Below are 18,794 nucleotides of genomic sequence, written 5' to 3'. Positions count from 1 at the left end.
CCCATAAAACCCAAGCTGGTTTTACACATTTTCTTAAACCTCACTAAAAACCAAAACAAGAAACGTAGGCCATTTATCTGACAGTTGAATTCTCAGTTCTTAATCCCCCTTCCCATTCCGCAACATGTGTTCCTGAATTATTCCCTAACTCTTAACAAAATAATATCCCCTCTTTAGTTTGAAGGAGCATGATTCGCTCTTCTTCACGCATGGAACATTGCATTATGGGATTTCCCTTCTTGCTGGGAGCTTGCATTTTATACATTTGTCGGTGCGTGGCTAAAGAGTTACTGCAGAATGCAACGGGTACATTAACTGACACGTTAACATGTGCCAGGCCCTGAAAATAAATGTTCAGCCCATGTTTATCAGTATAACTATAGAACATGCAAAATATACATTTTATGCTCCTCATCAGAGTATAGCTGAACATTTCCACTACTATGTATGTGTCCACTAGAGAGGGCTCTTGTCTGAGGAGTTTGGCCCTGCCTTATCCGGTCATCTGAAAAATTCATTATGAGACATGCACATTGCAAACTGGCTTCACAAGGACTGGTTCTGTATACATTTTCTTCAGTTGTGATCAGATAATGCATACCTTTTGGAAAGACAACTGAATCTCACAGGAGCAATGGTACGTCTGGTAAGTATTTCTCTGAAGTATTTCTCAATGACGTAGGTCTCATCAACTGGAATTTATACACTATGCAAAAAAATGTTTTGGCAAGCTCCAAGAATTTGGTCAAGAGGTGAATGGACTCCTGTTAGCCACTTGTAAATGTCCAGCTTTAGCGCTAGAAGTGAGGCCATAAATATACTTTCAGCCTATTGGACCCCTTCAGTGTCTCTTTTCTGCCAGGATGTGTTCAGTTCAAAGTCTCACCTTTCTGAATCTCTGCCATTTTAGATTTCCATTTCCTCCTCTTTCACTTTCTTTCACTATGACATGTTCCCCTTCTGGTCCTCTTCTCTAGTTATTACTCCTATTTTTAACTCAAATGTTGCTGGCTTAAATGGGCTGCAGTTGTTTCTGCTGGGCCAGTTGTATTTATTTATAATATACCAAGCAGGTTTTTATACTGTCATATCAGAGGCAGTGTGCACCTTGTTGGGCAGGCTCCTCTTATGTTAATGTGAGCAGGCATGCTGATGTTTAAGTAACACACTGCCAGTGGCCTCCATAGAATGAATGGAGATTTCCTCAAGCGAGCCTGGCAATAAGCCTATCAGCGGCTGAAATACAGGTTTGGGATGTATTTGGCAGAAACTGTGCTTCATTCTGAAGTTGGTGAATGCATGTTTATGCTTCCAGTGAGATGAACTGTGCAGTGTAATTAAGGCATTTTGGGGCCCCTGAAAGAATATTGCTCTCGGCCCCCCTTTTTTAATAAAACATGTGGACCCTCTCCATTTCATTACAAACTACAAATTTTATTTTGTAAACATTTCAGTTTTTCCCTATCTGCATGTCATTTTCCTTTACAGATATTTTCCATCTTGCACTTTTTTGGTTGTCCTATTTCATCATCTAATGTTGCCAAAATTCCATAGCCTGTGGTACCTGATCATGTGATGCCTTGGTGTGCTAAGAGGCTGGTGGAATCTTGACTGTGCATTCCAGGATAGAATGGTACTTGTACAAGTTTCTTGAAAATCCACTATTGAGAATTTTAGGGAGTTGTTTGATTAAGATGTGATGTAGGTAGCATGCAAAATTAAAAGCATAGACATCTATAGGTAACAGTCAATGTAATAAAAACACATTTGTTTATTGACTACTGAAATTTGTCATGTGTGTTAATGTTCAGGGGTCTGGTGTTCTAACTTCAAGGTTACTGGTTTTTATGCACAGTGGCTTATAGACACTGAGAACATGTCTCAGGACTACAAAAGCATAAATGAAAAGAAAGTAATCTTGTCCAGAGAAGCTTGTTGTCCCTGCGGTATGGCTAAGGTTAATACAGGTGTGATATTAATGGGAGAGGCCATCTCTCCATGACTACTGTCCTGCAGTACACAATGCTGACCTTTCCAGTAACACATTATAGTTATGGTTTGTATATCCCTGTATTATTACTGATGCTGTGAACCTAAGCCCATGAGTTTCAGTTGCAGTACATGACGTGGGGTGTGGTATGGAAGATTTGGAAAGATGCAACAAGATGGCTGAGCAAAGAGCTATGCTAAGTCAGCTTACACTTCAAGTCAAGCAACAGTGCAACAGTGGAGATTGCAGTAAAAAATATTGGCGTCACAGTTAACATTACATAGCGGTCTGTTAATTTGAGCACTGTACTATACAATGCTTCTCTTTATGAATAGCTGGCAGTTTTTCCAGTAGCCCACAGGTAGCTCAGTTAACAGATAATGTGAAATTGTTTACTAGCTATTGAGTTTGCTGTGGCAAACCTTGCCTATTAGGTTTTATCTGAGAAATAATTTCATATAAAAAAAAAATTAAAAGGAAAAATGCCCTGTGCAAAAGTTTGGAAACCTTTTCAGTTAGTAGGTTGCTTTGTAACTCCTCCTTGGGCAACTATAACACTTCCTGTGGCCAGGTCTTTCAATTCTCGCTTTTGGAATTTGTCCCCATTCTTCCTGGCAGAACACCTCTAGCTCAGAAATATTCTTCGGCCTCCTATGCATGTATGGCATGTTTGAGATCTCTCCACAGATTTTCAACAATATTCAAGTCTGGGGACTGTGGTGGCCATTCCAAAACCTTCATCTGTCTTTCCTGGAGGTACTTCATGGTTGATTTCGAGGTATGCATTTTTCCAAAAGGCTTCAAGCTTCTCAATATTTTCTTTTGCATGCTTCAGACGCTTAATTTTGTATTGAGGTCATTCTTTCTTGCAACTCTGCTATGTAGGTCTCTATTGTTTAAAGTACATCAGGGTCCAGCTAAAGCAGGTTTGCCTGGTCTTGTTTTTCCAATCCATTAAACAGGAAACATTTTCATTTGAATTGTTCGCTGCAGTCAAGTTGTAATCGGGATATTTTTCATCAATACTACACAAATGTGCTGTTTAACTGTTTAAAATAACCTTGTTAGTATACTGCAGTGAGCTCAGTGAATAGGATGGGCCATCAAAGTGGTTTAAATATCAGTGCAATACAGATGAAATACCCTGTTGTAAATTACTAAACTAATTCTGCATGCATATGATGCTGGGCAAAATGCTTTCTGAAGTCATATTGCTTTTTCATAGGTTGGGTTCAAGCTGTCCACAGCCACTTTCAATGTCTGTATTTATTTTGGGAGTCTTTCACCGATCTGTGAGCTTTTCCTTACAACCCATTGACTTCTATTATTCAAATGCAAGCTTTGGAATGAAAGAACTGCGACAATATTACTAGTCAACAATGGCTTGATCCCCTACTTCAAAATAATAATTTTCTATCTCTCCAGCATCATATTTTGTTTCATATGAAGTCTCTGGATTACAAATAAGAAATTCCATTACGTAGTATGTCATACAAGGTGAACTAGTGGGATTAAATGTGGCCCTCCATTTATTTTAGGATTTATTGCTAGAATTCCTCCTCTGTTCACAGATAGAAGAAAAAATCTGTTTTTTTCATTGTTGAAATGCACAGTGCCCTCCAAATTATTTGCATCCTTGATAACGATGAGTAAAATGCTGTAGAAAATGAACAACCCAATTAATGAGCTATATTGTATGCTCAATATAAATGGGAACATTAATGATAATACAGTTCTTCAGTGGAAATTTTTTAACAGAAAATTGTTTTATTAGACAGGTTTCCCCCTTGCAAGGATAATAATATTGCATGGTCTTCTATAGTGTTTTTGGAGATACCTCCATTCAGAATCTTTCAATATCATTCAGATCCTTCAATCTGCAATTGTGGACTGCCCACTTCAATTGAAACCATAAATGTTCAGTCATTACAAGTCTGGGGAATACCAATGACAAATGCTTTTTTTCTCAGTTAACCTTTTATATGTATTATTTTGATGTAGATAAAGATCCATTTGTGGCCATATTCTTGGATCATGAGGGCACTTTGTTAAGCCATGTTGCTGAGAGAGGCCTGTGTGTGACAGCTGCTCTCTAAACCCTCTCTGAGAATCTCCCAGCTGTCTGTCACCTGGTGTGCCTTGCCTTGGGTTCAAAAGTCACACACATTTTCTAATCACACTGATTGTTAGTAGTAATGAGCCCAGTGTAAGTATTCTTCTTCCAGAAGTCTTAGGCACCCAAGATTTAAAAAATTGGTTTCGGTCTGACATTTTTGTATATTTATTCTGTTTGTATTTTGTATTTTTTATGCATTAGTTTGTCAATAGAACAGACCAAAATATTTTATGTTATATTTTGTTTAATAAATTAAGATTAAGTAATTTTTCAGATAAGAACTTGTTCAAGGCTGTCTGGGATTACCCAGTGAGACCCAGCCAAAGTATGCAGAAGAACTGCTCTCCAATATGTTTAGTACAACCTACCAGCTGAATGTGTAAGTTTACTTCTTTGTAAATTGTTCTTGTTAGGTTTTGTAACACAATTCAGTCATGTGCCAACATTGCATGGATATTGAAGTAATTGCCTTTCTTTCTTGAGCCAACTCTTTTGACTTGACTTGCACTACAATATCATGAAAGAAATATCCACTTAAAAATCTGTAATTTTTACATATTTTAATATCGAGGCAGCCTAATAAATTCCCATTTAATGAAAAAAAGAAATTACCATAGAAGCACAGAATGGTGATAAGCCCATTACGTTTCTTGTAAATACAAGCTTAACTAAATTACCTACATTGTGCATTGTGTGACCACGAGAGTGGATTTATATCATTGACCCACTGCACAGTTCTATACCATCTTAACATATATACATCTTGGATTATATAATCAATTGTACATGTACAGTACTGTGCAGAAGTTTTATGCAGGTGTGAAAAAAATGCTGTAAAGTAAGAATGCTTTCAAAAATAGAAATCTTAATAGTTTCTTTTTTCATCAGTTAACAAAGTGAGTGAACAGAAGAAAAATCTAAATCAAATCAAAATTTGGTGTGACCACCCTTTGCCTTCAAACCAACATCAATTCTAGGTACGCTTGCACAAAGTCAGGGATTTTATAGGCATATAGTCAGGTGTGTGATTAACCAATTATACCAAACAGGAGCTAATGATCATCAATTTAATATGTAGGTTGAAACACAATCATTAATTGAAACAGAAACAGCTGTGTAGGAGGGTTAAAACTGGGTGAGGAACAGCCAAACTCTGCTTCCAAGGTGAGGTTGCCGAAGATGTCAGAAGTCATACACCATGGCAAGACTGAGCACAGCAACAAGACACAAGGTAGTTATACTGCAATAGCAAGGTCTCACCCAGGCAGAAATTTCAAGGTAGACAGGGGTTTCCAGATGTGCTGTTCAAGCTCTGTTGAAGAAGCACAAAGAAACGGGCAACATTGAGGACTGTAGATGCAGTGGTCGGCCAAGGAAACTTAGTGCAGCAGATGAGACACATCATGCTTACTTCCCTTTGCAATCAGAAGATGTCCAGCAGTGCCATCAGCTCAAAATTGGCAGAAACCAGTGAGACCCAAATACACCCATCTACTGTGCGGGGAAGTCTGGTCAGAAGTGGTCTTCATGGAAGAATTGCGGCCAAAAAGCCATACCTCCGACGTGGAAACAAGGCCAAGCGACTGAACTATGCACAAAAACACAGGAACTGGGGTGCAGAAAAATGGCAGCAGGTTCTCTGGACTGAAAATTTGAAATATTTGGCTGAAGCAGAAGGCAGTTTTTTTGCTGAAGGGCTGGAAAGCAGTACCAGTGTCTGCAGGCAACAGTGAAGCATGGTGGAGGTTCCTTGCAAGTTTGGGGCTGCATTTCTGCAAATGGAGTTGGGGAATTAATGGTCTCCTCAATGCTGAGAAGTACAGGCAGATACTTATCTATCCTCCCATCAGGGAGGCATCTGATTGGCTCAAATGTATTCTGCAGCAGGACAACGGCCCCAAACATACAGCCAATGTCATTAAGAACTATCTTCTGCATAAAGAAGAACAAGGAGTCCTGGAAGTGATGGTATGGCCCCCACAGAGCCCTGATCTCTACATCATCGAGTCTGTCTGGGATTACATGAAGAGACAGAAGCATTTGAGGCTGCCTAAATCCACAACTGTGGCTAGTTCTCCAAGATGTTTGGAACAACCTATCTGCCAAGTTCCTTCAAAAACTGTGCAAGTATACCTAGAAGAATTGATGCTGTTTTGAAGGCAAAGGGTGGTCACACCAAATATTGATTTGATTGATTTGATTTTGATCGATTTTTCTTCTGTTCATGCATTTTGTTAATTGATCAAAATAAACTATTAAGATTTCTATTTTTGAAAGCATTCTTATTTTACAGCATTTTTTCACACCTGCCTAAAACTTTTTCACAGTACTGTATACTTTTAACTTACATTAACGTACTTTTACGCCCACAAGATTCCCAAGTTCAGCACAGCAGTCAATCCACCACCATTGTGCAAATTGGTACTGAGATAATCTCACTTGAATATCTTTGCTTTTCCAGGCTTGCAAACACTTATGGCCTATGCCAATGTGATTCCAATTAAAAAAAGTGTCTGGGGAATCAAAAGCTGTTGTCCTCTAGCTATGAGCTCTTTGTCACTGTCTGATCATATCATGTAAGGCTGTATACCCCCTGAGTACAAATGGCAAGGTGACATTGGTGGATTTTAGCAAAAGGAAATTCAAAATATGGATCAAAAGATCATATGGACCTCATTATAGATCAATATAAATCCAACTGGTATCTGTCTCCATGCAAAGTTATATTTTGTTAGGCTTCACCTCTTCTCCAGACTCTTTTAATTCCATTCCTCCCACAGAGATCAACATTGCTCCAGGCTCCCATTGCCAGTGGAGCGTTTGTGCACCGCAGTGCAGGTTCTCCAATGAGCCGGGTTGGGTGGAGCGAGGTCGGGGGGATTCTCTGAAAGCTGGATTGTGAAAACGTTCTCTGGTGCTTGATATCTTGGGAAGGATAATAAACAATCCCTCCCTGGAATGGGAAATGTCTTCAGGGATTCAGAGTTGATAAATGGTTCAGGGATCGACCATGTTACCCAAGGTAACTTTTTATATAACATGAAACAATGTTATAGCCTACCTCTTCTGTCTGTCAGTACTGAGGGAAACCCTATACAGAGATAAGTCTTTGACTGCCATGGCCGGTGGTAGCAGTTTACTTGGAAGCGCCTCTTGACACAAGCACTTCTCGTCAACCCTTAAATCTCTGTAAGTGCCATGCTTGTCACAGCAATTTAAGTTCCATTTTTGTGACAAAGCTGTCTTATTTGCCCATTCAATCGATGGCTGTTTGAGGGGGATGTTTTTAAAGACTGTTGCTTGCTGGTTTCACAGATCAAGGTCTGTGTTCATTTTGAACATGTGTATGTATGTGTGACTGATAGCTGGGGTCTGAAAGTTCATTGGCTTGTGGCAACTCTAAATACCTACTGTAAGTAGCCAGAACTGTTTCAGAGACATGTTTGACTGGGATCTGAATGTATCTTTGCCTACACATACTACCTATAAGCTTTGCAGCTCTTTAAATATGGTAATTGTGTATTCCCTCAGAATCTTGGCCTTCATGCAATTCCGAATGAATTTTGATAATGATACTCATCAATATTTACATCTGAGGATTTATATTGGATTACTTAATTTAACACCATACAGGGGATTGCAGATTTACATATTGCAACATGTGCTTGGACATCATTACTTTGTGACATCTAGAGTTTCATACCTTGCATTTCAACAGGCCTGGTCAGTTGTTGATGAGATATTCATTCAACTTTCATTTTTTGTGAAATATTTTGTGATATTTATTTCCACCATGATATCAAAAGAGATACGTTTCCATAAAGCCAACAGTGTTTTGCTTGTGTATTTACTTTTATCTGTGCAAATGTCTCATTGACACACACATTTTAGCTATCCATCAAATAGTCTATTGCTGGCTCTAGTGATCTAACTTGAAAAAGAGCAGAAAACTGCAGAATTACCAGTTACTACTAATTACTGATCCAGTAAATCACAACTTATTACAACAGTCAAATTTGTAATTGGATTGACTATTTTGTTTTATATTCATTAGAATGCGAAGCCTTGAAGTTGAAGTAAAAAATTTAGTTTGACACATTATTAAAATGAAATTTATGTTTTAGAGCAGACAAATAACGTGTTCAGGCTGCCTGAACGCATTGTTCACTCACAGCTCAAATTATAATGTTATATAATTTAAATCTATATATGTATAATATTATTTAATTGTTCATATCATTGCAAACAATTCACATTTCTGTTAAATTCTTGATGCAATAACAGCAGGTTTTCTCATTTCAAATGTTCACCACTAAAAAGTTCAGAATGTTCAGAATGTTGCTTTACATTTCAGTCAATTCGGCTGTTAGAAGAAGCTGGTTATTTTTTTTGTAAAAAGTTGGAAAGGGTCCCATTTTCACTGTGGCTTTGCATTACAGGTTTGTTTTCATGATGTCCCACTGTTTTGATTGATTTATTTCACCCCTCTGAAATCATATTGCACAAAATTCCTATGTTAAATGCATTGGAATATTACAATCTAAATCTTGTGAAGTGGGGAATTGCCTAATTGGAATCCCAGTAGAAGAATTCTGTAGCCCAATCATACATTAGCCGCCAATAAGATTGGTTGAATTGGAATTATAGAACTGGCATTTGACATTTTCAGTAAATTATGAAATGGAATTTACCTCAACCTGATGTCAGCATCAACTGATGGTACAACCATTATCTAAAATGACTTTGGACTGGACATCACACAGTTTTAATGTACACTTTTCTACTCAGCTTTTGAGGAATGGTTTATTTTGTTAGTCTCCACCCTTTACTGTTGTCAGCCTGAATGGTATGGCCCATTCTTGAACTTGTGGTCTCTAACAGAGATACACATTCTGATCTCAGTGTGATGGAGTGACCCCTTCAACTCCCACTGGTCTTTGATGTGAGTACTCTGGTGAGATTAGACTGAGATGTAAGAGGAGGGGTGCTAATTAAAGACTGGGGCTTTGTACGGCTTTTAACTATATTTATACCCGTTTTTCTCTTAATTTCCAGGACGTGCTAATTAACAACATTGCTTCCCTGCCAGGGCAATCCACCAAACATTCACTTTCCATACTCAATGAAAATCACAACACTTTCATATACATCCTTTTGTAGGTCACCAGTGCTAGACTGTTGCAGAAATCCATGGGGGAAGTGGATCCTTTTAGAAGTAGCACCTTGAAGTTAAGAAGTTGCACCTTGCACAAGTTTCATCAGGCTCCCTTGCTCTCAGGGGTTGACGTGCTTTATTAAAATTGTAGTACTTGCATGAATGTCTGCATCTTCTTCTCTTTCCTCTGTATTTTAAAGCAGACGTGAAATTGATATTCGACTGCAATACTGCATATTACTTTTAGGAATATATGCATTACCTTTTGCTAGGTTAATCCTTTTGCAAGGAAAATTATATTTAATTTATGTATTGTATATATATGTTTAAATTAACATTTGCATTTAATCATTTTGGCAGATGCTCTTATTCAGAACATCTTATGTAAATAATACAAGTTCATTGCATAGTTCAATGTTTGCCTAAAAACATAATCTGTATGAAATTTTGTCTATCAAATATAAGTTGTGTCCCAACAAAAATAAAAAAGAATCTACAATGTTATAATATTGGTTTGAAGCTTGATAAACAGTTAAGCTTTAAGGAGACATATATCCTAAAATACCTTGGTTCCTTCATTTGGACTGTTGCCTTAATTCATAGAATGTATTGCATTAATTCATTGCTTGTTGATTTTTCAATTGAAATGAATTGTGCCCAGTCTGATGAATGACATCTTTTTTCTTGCTTCCTAGGGCCTAAAATTGGCCTGAAATTGAAATATAGCTGTATTTATCCCTGTACATCTGTGACATGATTCAGCTGATGGCTGGCATAGCTATTGACCGTGACGGTTCAGTCTTAAATCATCGATGCCCAGTTCTGCCGAAGGGTGCTATTAAAAGCCCATATCTCTTCTGACCTTCTCTGAGGGGTTGTGACAGATAATGCACAGCAATGAACATGATGCCCCCACAAGGTCCACATGTACTCTGTGGAAACAACGTCCCCTGTCAATGGAAAATGGAACACCCTTCACAACTCTTGGGGAGGGTGGAAAGCACTGATCATAATTGAGTGTGATTTCAACATCACACAACTCAAAAACACATTCTTTTTAAGGAAGTAGTTTCCCCTCTTCTACCCAGTATCCACTTGGCTGAGTTAATGAAGGGTCTTCTGTTTTCTGCTTGAAGTAGGCCCTTTTCCGGCACATAAAGTGGGACCCTTAGACCTCTAAGTTTGTATCGGTGGTGCCTTCTGGTTGTCTTTGGATAGTAAGTCTCTCACGGTATGGGATATGTTACTCTCCATATCCCTGTGTTAAATTTCTGCATTGCACGTGAACCTGAATTGATTTGGATAATCAGGTGTACCTCAGGTCTATGCAAAAAAACTCAAGTGTATATTCAATTCTCTTATTCCTTGGGTTGTTATCACAGGCACGTTATCACAGGCAGCCCAGTCCTGGATCAAAACATTTGAAATAGCACTACTTTTACTGTTAACATTTAAACCCAATCCTGCAAATCCCTGAGAATTGTAAACATAACATGCTATTTTTCAAAATGTACAATTATATGAAATAACTTTGTTCTGAATATTAATCTAAGGGTACCATTGACAGAGTGCATGATTTATTCTGTATTGAATAATGAATTCTTCAATAGGCATAAAAGATGTGATAGTCCATTTCTGCAGTGGTCTGATTGTTTAACACCTCTTATGGGTGGAAACAACATGACCAGCAGCTGATGTAGGTTGCCGTGGTGATCACAGACTGAAGAGGCGGCATGCCTTTCTGGAACTGGCTCTCTACAGAAGTGCTTATAGCTCTGAATCATCTTTCTTCATATCAATGTACTTAACACGGACAAAAATAAATCTTGCATGTTGTCAGCAGTGATCATGAAAATAGCTAAATTATGTGCTTAGGAATGCAATATAAAGATTTTTTTATACAAAAATATAGCAGAGAAATAATAAGCATAAAAAATAATGTCAGCAATTTCACTTTCAATAGACAGGTTATTTGAAACCCATTTGATATTTAATGTTAGTAGAAAGATGGCTTTCAGACATACAGGTGAATAACTCATAAACAGCCCATCAAAATGTTAAGCTCTTTGCCCAGACAGTCTTATTGGCATTGGAGCCTTTGTAGCTCTTGGAACAGTGTAAACATACCCCCCACCCCCGGCTGGAAAAACAACCTTGTTTCATAAGCACAGGCACAGGCATAATTAAAGCTGAAGTACAGCAAAATCAAAGACTGTACTGGGGGACTTTTCAATTAAACCAATTAGAATATTGAGACAGAGTTGAGGCATGCACCTGTCGTCTTCACAGACGACCTTTGAACCCAGGGCTACATGGTTTCTCCCTTGTTATTGTTCTGTCATCCAGTAATGAGAGGCATGGGATCACACTGTGCTTGGCATCTGGCTATTATTTTTTACAGGAAAAATAATAACACAAATATTGAAGTTAATATTTAATTGCAAACAGACAGTATCTCTTAAATCCTTTTTGGGATACACACCGAAAGATGAGTATAACTGCTATGAGCGCTTATTGAACAATTACATGCTTTTGACATCTGTAGAGAATTATGGCATATTTGTTTCAAATGGTTTGTGTATGTGCAAATAGAATAAACCTGTCATGGAAATCCATATCCAGACCGCGGCCATTCTCTTGCCATTAGCTATTTCTCACATCTCACTGACAGTATGTGGATCCTCACACACAAAGTGCAAAGTAACAGATAAATAAAGCAATTGAAAGCTAGGCTACACCATAGGAGATGAGGTAACAGTGGTCAAACATACACAACAGTTTCCCCCCTCTGAAAATGAAGAGCATCCCAAGGCTTCCAGAATTCCAGACTGTTCCATGAGGAGGTGAAGTTTGAGTCTGTGTCCACATCCTAGGGCACATGGCCTCAACTCCTGTGGGCACCCCCTTTGAAGCCAGCATACATTCCACAGCACAAATAGCACGGGAGCCGAACAGCTGCAGCATGGCCTGAGCAGATTTATTTATCAGCCACCATCACTGCTATATGCACTGCTGTGAACCAGCTTGAGATAATGTGTGCTTTGTGACATGGCACGATATCCTACTGGAAGTAGCTATCAGATGTTATAGACTGTGAGGATGGACATGGTCAGCAACAATACTCTGTGCCATTTAAACAATGCTCAATTTGTATTAAGGGGCCTATTGTGTTCCAAGAAAACATTCCCCACACCACCTCCAGTCTGAGCCTTTCACATAAGGCAGGATAGACTTATGTGAAAGGTTCAAGATTTGTCAGACCAGGCAACATTTCATTTCAATGTTCAGCTGTCCCGTTTTAGTCAACCTGTACCCACTGTAACCTCAGTTTCCTGGTCTTAACTGACAGGAGTGGAACCTGGTGTGTGCTGCTGTAGCCCATCGACTTCAAGGTTTGACATGTTGTGTGTTCAGAGGTGGTCTTCTGCATACCACTGTTGTAATGCATGGTTATTTGAGTTACTGTTGTCTTTGTGTCAGCTTCACCTAGTCTGGCAATTCTCCTGACCTCTCTCATTCACAAAACATTTGGCCCACAGAACCACTGCTCAATGGATATTTTGCATCATTCTCTGTAAACTGTAGACTGTTACACTCAACGCTATACACACTATACACTCAATGACTACTTTATTAGGTAGATCTGAACACCAGCTGGTTTATCTAATCAGCCAATTATGTGGCAGCATCTCAATGTATAAAAGCATGCAGACATGGTCAAGAGGGTCAGTTGTTGCTCAGACCAAACATCAGAATAGGGAAGAAATATGATCTAAGTTAAGTTGACTGTGGAATGATTGTTGCTGATCTCGGATTTTCATGCACAATAGTCTCTACAGTTTGCAGAGAATGGACAGCCATATACGTCTGGAAAATAAATCTAATAAACACCAAAAATGTGGTCACGGAGTGTATATATGCGAACCCCCACCCTTCCCCAATCCAAAAACATAATTTAACAGGGACATAGTTAAGAAGCTAATTGTTACATCGGCTTTGGATTTTCCAAAAAATAGTAAATCAAGGAACGTTAGTAAATGGCAGCTGTCTCTAAGTAGGGTCTAAGAAGGGTTCCTTGATATTCACTTTTCTGTTGTTACATACATCCGGTGTTTTCGGCTCGGCAATCTTTATCAACTTTCTCTTAACGCGCGCTCGGAAAATGTGTAAAAAAGGGAGCTCATGATTGGAGCCTGTGCACTGGAGGCGGAACGGGCCGACCCCCATGGTCTTTCCCCTTACAAATAGCTTCTTCTCCCAAAAGACAATTAACGAGCGATCGAGGAGGGGGTAGTAATAGTGCTGTGCTGTTCATTCATTTAAAAAAAACAAAACACTGGAATGAAATAAAACAACGAGTGGAGAAGGAGAGAAAATTAAAGAGACGGAAAATACCGAAAATAATCGAAGGATTTATTTGTATACTGCGTGCCATACGGTTTCTCTGACTGGTAAGATGGTAACCTAACTGCTTTGCGAAACTGCATTCTGTTTTTTGGCTTTATATTGGAATTTAAAATATATTCGTTGAAGTTGTACCTTTTACCTTCATTAAATAGAAATAACTCTACCATATCAATTCACCAAATGTTGGAGCGTAACTACAAGACTATAGCAGATCCTTGTTATTTTATTACGGCTGTGTTCCGAGTCATTTGGACGTAAATCGTACCATCATTTGTGCCATTAAGTTTAACGCGCACTGCCATTATTTTACTATTTGCTCAGTATAAATGTCACTGACATGTGCTCCTTAGAACATAGACTGACAGGCGCGTATTGGTGCGCCTTTGCATCAAGTCTTTGCATCAAGTCTTCGCAACTACACTTATTTTCACCAAACCAAAATGTTCACCTATTTATTATTCCACGCTGCTGTGCTTGGGCTTGCATATTTAATATTTAAATACTTGACTATATTAGTCTAATTTTAAGTTTTAATTTCCTAACCATTTTGAGCTGTGTTGGCTTCCCCATTTATCTGTAGCTTGAGTTGGCTATTTTAGGGTATTCATTTAGTTGTAGCCTATAGGCTATCTGAATAAAAGCCTCTACAATAAAATGCGTGTTGTACGTTATAAAGCGTCGGATGCTATTCTCGATTTGGTCTGTTTATAGTTTACAGCATTTCATACGTTTAGCTCTTTGTGTTTAACTTGGATGATAGATTTAAATGTCTGCTTAATCTTTCGTATTTTGTCATTGTGTGGTTTACCCACGATTAGGCTACAAGAGAACTAACATTTCCTAACTATAGGATACTCTTCTGTTGACCAACGTTATTAATAATTTAGTTTGAATTCACAGACCGCCGACCAACTTTCCAAAATGTGAAATGAGATCTAAGACCACGTGGATCTGACTGTACGGATCTTTTTCTTCCATGTCCCATACCAACGCGCAGGCGACTTTCCTTTAGAACAAATGACCGGCTATTAATCTCTTTGTGAAAGTAAAGGTATTCAGTTCAATGAGTGCGCATTATGTTGACGGTTAATGGTAAGTAGAAACCAGAACTTCCGGTTTTACGCGTAAAACAGTGCGGAAACTGCAAAAGTAGCCTCCACAGTATAATGTTCAGTGTTAGCCACGTAAACTGTCGCAGAATAGCCTACACATGGTCTCATTGTGTAGAGCTACTTAGAGTTGAATCAACACTGGACATTTAAATTTGCACAAGATCAGACTACGACTTATTGCATTATAATACCCATTCAGATCGTTAAAATGTAGAAATAACGAACCAGCCATTAGTTCGACGTAATACTGTTGAATATTTTAGAGATAATTTAGATGAATATCACCTTTATGCTATACATGCAACGTAAGTCAATGTTAAAATAAAGCAACAGGTAGGAAGGAGAGCATTTCAGTAAAGCATAGATCAGATTGTATGTGAATAAATGGGTACTGAACAAAATGTCTTTCACTGACTTGGCAAGCCATGCTAATAAAACGAGCAATTCATTGAATACGTTTAAGTTGTTTCACGAGCTGGAGGAGATGGAATATAAAAAAAGAGTAAAAGTAATAAAAAGCAGCAAGTACAACACCATGCAGTTTATATTTGAGAGGAACACAACAGCTGTGAGTTCTTATTAATAATAATAATAATAATAATAATAATAATAATAATAATATTTTACTCTTCTTTTTTAAGAAGAGCTCAGTATTAACTAGTTCAGCTCAGCAGTGAGATTTCATAATATCAAAAGAAGTTCACCATAGTACATTGTGATCATTTGTCCAGGCCAGCTAAAAAAAACTCCCAGTTCTTTTTAAAAAAATGGCAGGCTGCTTGGCCAGTGGATGGTCGAGTAGTTTGTCTTGCCATTCCACAGGCAATTAACGAAAACATTCACCATTACATGTGCTCTGTTCCCTAGTATGCAAACTGTCTGGTCTTTGGTCTGCGTCATATCCTATCCTGTTAGGTACACAGATGAGGTGCACTGGTCATTGACCCAGTTTTAACTCTGAATTAAGAGTGGTTGCTTGAGCGTTTTGTAAGCGCTGTAAGTGCATGTGATACCTATATTTATATTCTTATATATGTTAGGACTGTACCTTGAATAGCTCTGGCACCATGGCTGGTGGTGCCTGCACTGTTTATTATTATCCTGGACCTTCCATTGGCTCTGTTGAGAAGTGCCATTTCACCTGACCTTGTCATGTGTTGTCCTTATTTGTGTCTTTGTGACTTGATGGCCATTCACCCGAGATGGTTTTTTTCAGATTGTTTTTAGTGTTCCAGGTCAGTTTGCAACCAGTGCATGGCTGTTTCTGTGTAAATATTCACAAACTGCTGAGTTTTTCCCCAAAGCCAAATGAAAGTGAATAAGCGTATTTCTTACCACTATTGTGTGTGGTAAGAATGTATGCCTGTAACATTGTAATTAAAGGTGATTTAAAAAAATTTAGCTTTTCATGTCTGGTCCTTAAATACAAGCTTGGTTTGGCAGAAATGTAAATGTAACAAGCAAGTGTTAATGTTGGGCTACATTTTTTTCAGTGAACAGTGAAATAAGCTACTTTTTTAAGGTACTTCAGTGTGTATTGACAAAATTTACAGAGGACTGTGAATCTGTGACAGATACGCAAGATAACCAGAGCCAAATTCATCACAGCCTCTGAAAGGCTCTGTGTCAGAAGAAGAATTGCCACCAGGTTGTGGTATAATTGAGAACTAGGACTAGTACCCAGATACCAAGGCTTTCTTTTCGACAAGTTCTGACAGAGAGGTTCGGTGTGTCATGAAAGCATACTGGCAACATCTTTTATAGCATCCAAAGATTAGCTCTGAGCTGCGCTGCATATAATATTATTTTATGTATCCTTATTGTTCATATTGCTGGCAACCTGCATCTTATGTGGGTGTCTTACTGTGTACCCTACAAAGCATTTTGATTGCTCATAGGTTTGTAAATGCCATAGTGTTCCAGATAGTGGAGTCAGACGCCTGAAACCGGCTTTATATGTCAATACCCCTCTCTTGTTTATTTACCTGTGATTTCTGTGAGTAGTCTGGAAAAATGTGAGTAACGTTAGTACAATGCCATTTTCAGTTTTCAGCTGTGTGGTGGAAGATGTCTCATTGGCTGTGGCTCACCTCCAGTACTGCCTCAGATGTGACTCCATGTATCCAGTGTTCATGAGTCCTAATGAAAACAAACTGTACTTGTTAGGACTTTTTAAGTGGAGGGCTATTTCTGTTGTTGGTTCTCTGCGTTTGGTGAGAGGAATACCATTCTTCTGCTACTTGGAAAGGGTCAAAGGTTCATGCAGTCAAGCAGCTTTAGAGAGACTAGATTAGCAGAATACAAATCATAATGTTTTAAAGCCAGATAAGTATTTTCCAATGTTAGTTAAGACTTATTAGAAATGCAGCGCCCCCCCAACACTCTAATTGGACCCTTGTAGCTCCAATTGTGATTTGAATTCTCATATGTGCACGGTCCTGTCACCGGCTGGGAGTGTTTGGGTGTGGCCAGATGGACGATGAACCTGGGAGCCTCTCCTCGTTGTGGAGGTGAGGAGCTTCAATGTGGGGAGTAGGAAGGCAGAGCAAGGCAGCAGGGAATGATCATGTGCTTTTTTGTTATCCACAGGCACATGATGAAGGGTAACAGTCAGCTGGTACTGTCAGGGCCTCAGGACTGGTCTCACATTGTTGCCGCCAACATGCCAACATATGGGCATTCCCTCACTAGCTTGAGGTTACATGGCTATCAGGCCTCTACCTCTATGCACGGAAAGCGTTATAGTAATGGAAATAGAAAACAAAACTTTGAATGGTGAATACTTTTTAAGTATTCAGATTTTGTTCAGTGTTCTTTTGCTTAAGTGCCCACATACCTTGCACCAAGCTGTTTGCCTAATCCACTTTGGGGTATGATGGGGGTGTTGATCTGGTGCTATTATGTCAGATACAAGTAAGGCTCATGTCTTTAACAAATACACCTCTAACATACCCCAAAGTGTGTGAAACTAAAGGCTGGATTTGTAAGATGAAGTAGAAACTAAGTGGTTGAATCTGAGCCCTGGCAAAGATTCAAACTCATTATTTCCAAAGACAGTTGGTGCCGTTTTTAAAGAAAAGGCCAAGGAGCATTTAACTGGACTTTTTTGGCTTGTTATTGGTCATTGACTTGGTGTGTGCTTGGTATGTTGTAACAAATTCTTGACCTGAAATATATTTTCCAATGTATTTTAATATAAAATTGCACACTGTATCTGCCTCCCTCTTAATAGTTGACTCTCATTACAGGAAAAGAGGAAAGATTAACTTTGCCACTGTCACTGCAATTGCATTCTCTCTGGATTATTATGACAACCTAGCACAGGTTGTTCTTCTTTCATATTGTAGACTAACGGCTAATCGAGGTAATCCTTGAACATGGACTTTTGCTGATGACTAGGGCCAGGTTGTGTTCCTTTGAGCCAATCGGCAACTCTCAATTCTGACCCTCAGTCTGGCCTACTTTCAGACTAGGCTGATGAAATGTTTGTGAAAACCCTGAGTTGCACCGCTGCCTCCAGAGTGGGTCAATAGAGCTGATTACCTATGTTTACCCTGATTTAAAGATGGAAAACTACTAACAAAATGGAGCACTTCCCCATTTATCTGCTCTGCCTTTAGGGGGTGCATGTGAGTTGAAGGTTTGAGTTGGTTGGGAGATAGGGTGAGGCGAGTAAGTTTCCACCCACAGTTGAAATTTCCTGTCCTTAGCAGCAGCTGACATATGGCTTGGCACTGGGACAACTTGTCTTAAAAATCAAGTACCTGGTTCCGTTTACTGTAAATGAGTTGCAATGTTAAATGCACGTACCAGCATCATTGATCAATCATGGAAGCTACTGATGGCCTTGAGCTAAGGTTATCTTGTGGAACTTCCTGTTGTCCTGCAGTCTTGTCAAAACAGTCATAGTCATGGCTTGCCTTAGGTGTTTGGAAGGTGCACTATGATCTTTGGTACTGTAAAAGGCTGTAAGGTCCTGACACTGGATCCAAGCTTTCCAGCACATGGGTTCCT

General features: G+C 38.9%; 1 protein-coding gene across 1 annotated transcript in view; it reads left to right on the top strand.

Moving 5' to 3' along the window:
- Positions 1 to 13,529: 13,529 nt before the first annotated feature.
- LOC133138412 (sodium-coupled neutral amino acid transporter 3-like) overlaps positions 13,530 to 18,794 on the top strand; it is a 35,303-nt gene continuing 30,038 nt past the window's right edge. The window contains exon 1 of the mRNA XM_061257156.1: positions 13,530 to 13,712. The gene's annotated coding sequence lies outside the window, so the exon portion shown is untranslated. The remainder of the gene's footprint in view (positions 13,713 to 18,794) is intronic.

Source organism: Conger conger, chromosome 10 (genome assembly GCF_963514075.1).
Source record: "Conger conger chromosome 10, fConCon1.1, whole genome shotgun sequence".
Lineage (NCBI taxonomy): Eukaryota > Metazoa > Chordata > Actinopteri > Anguilliformes > Congridae > Conger > Conger conger.
Note: the sequence above shows the minus strand (reverse complement) of the source record. Positions and strands in the feature narration are given on the sequence as shown.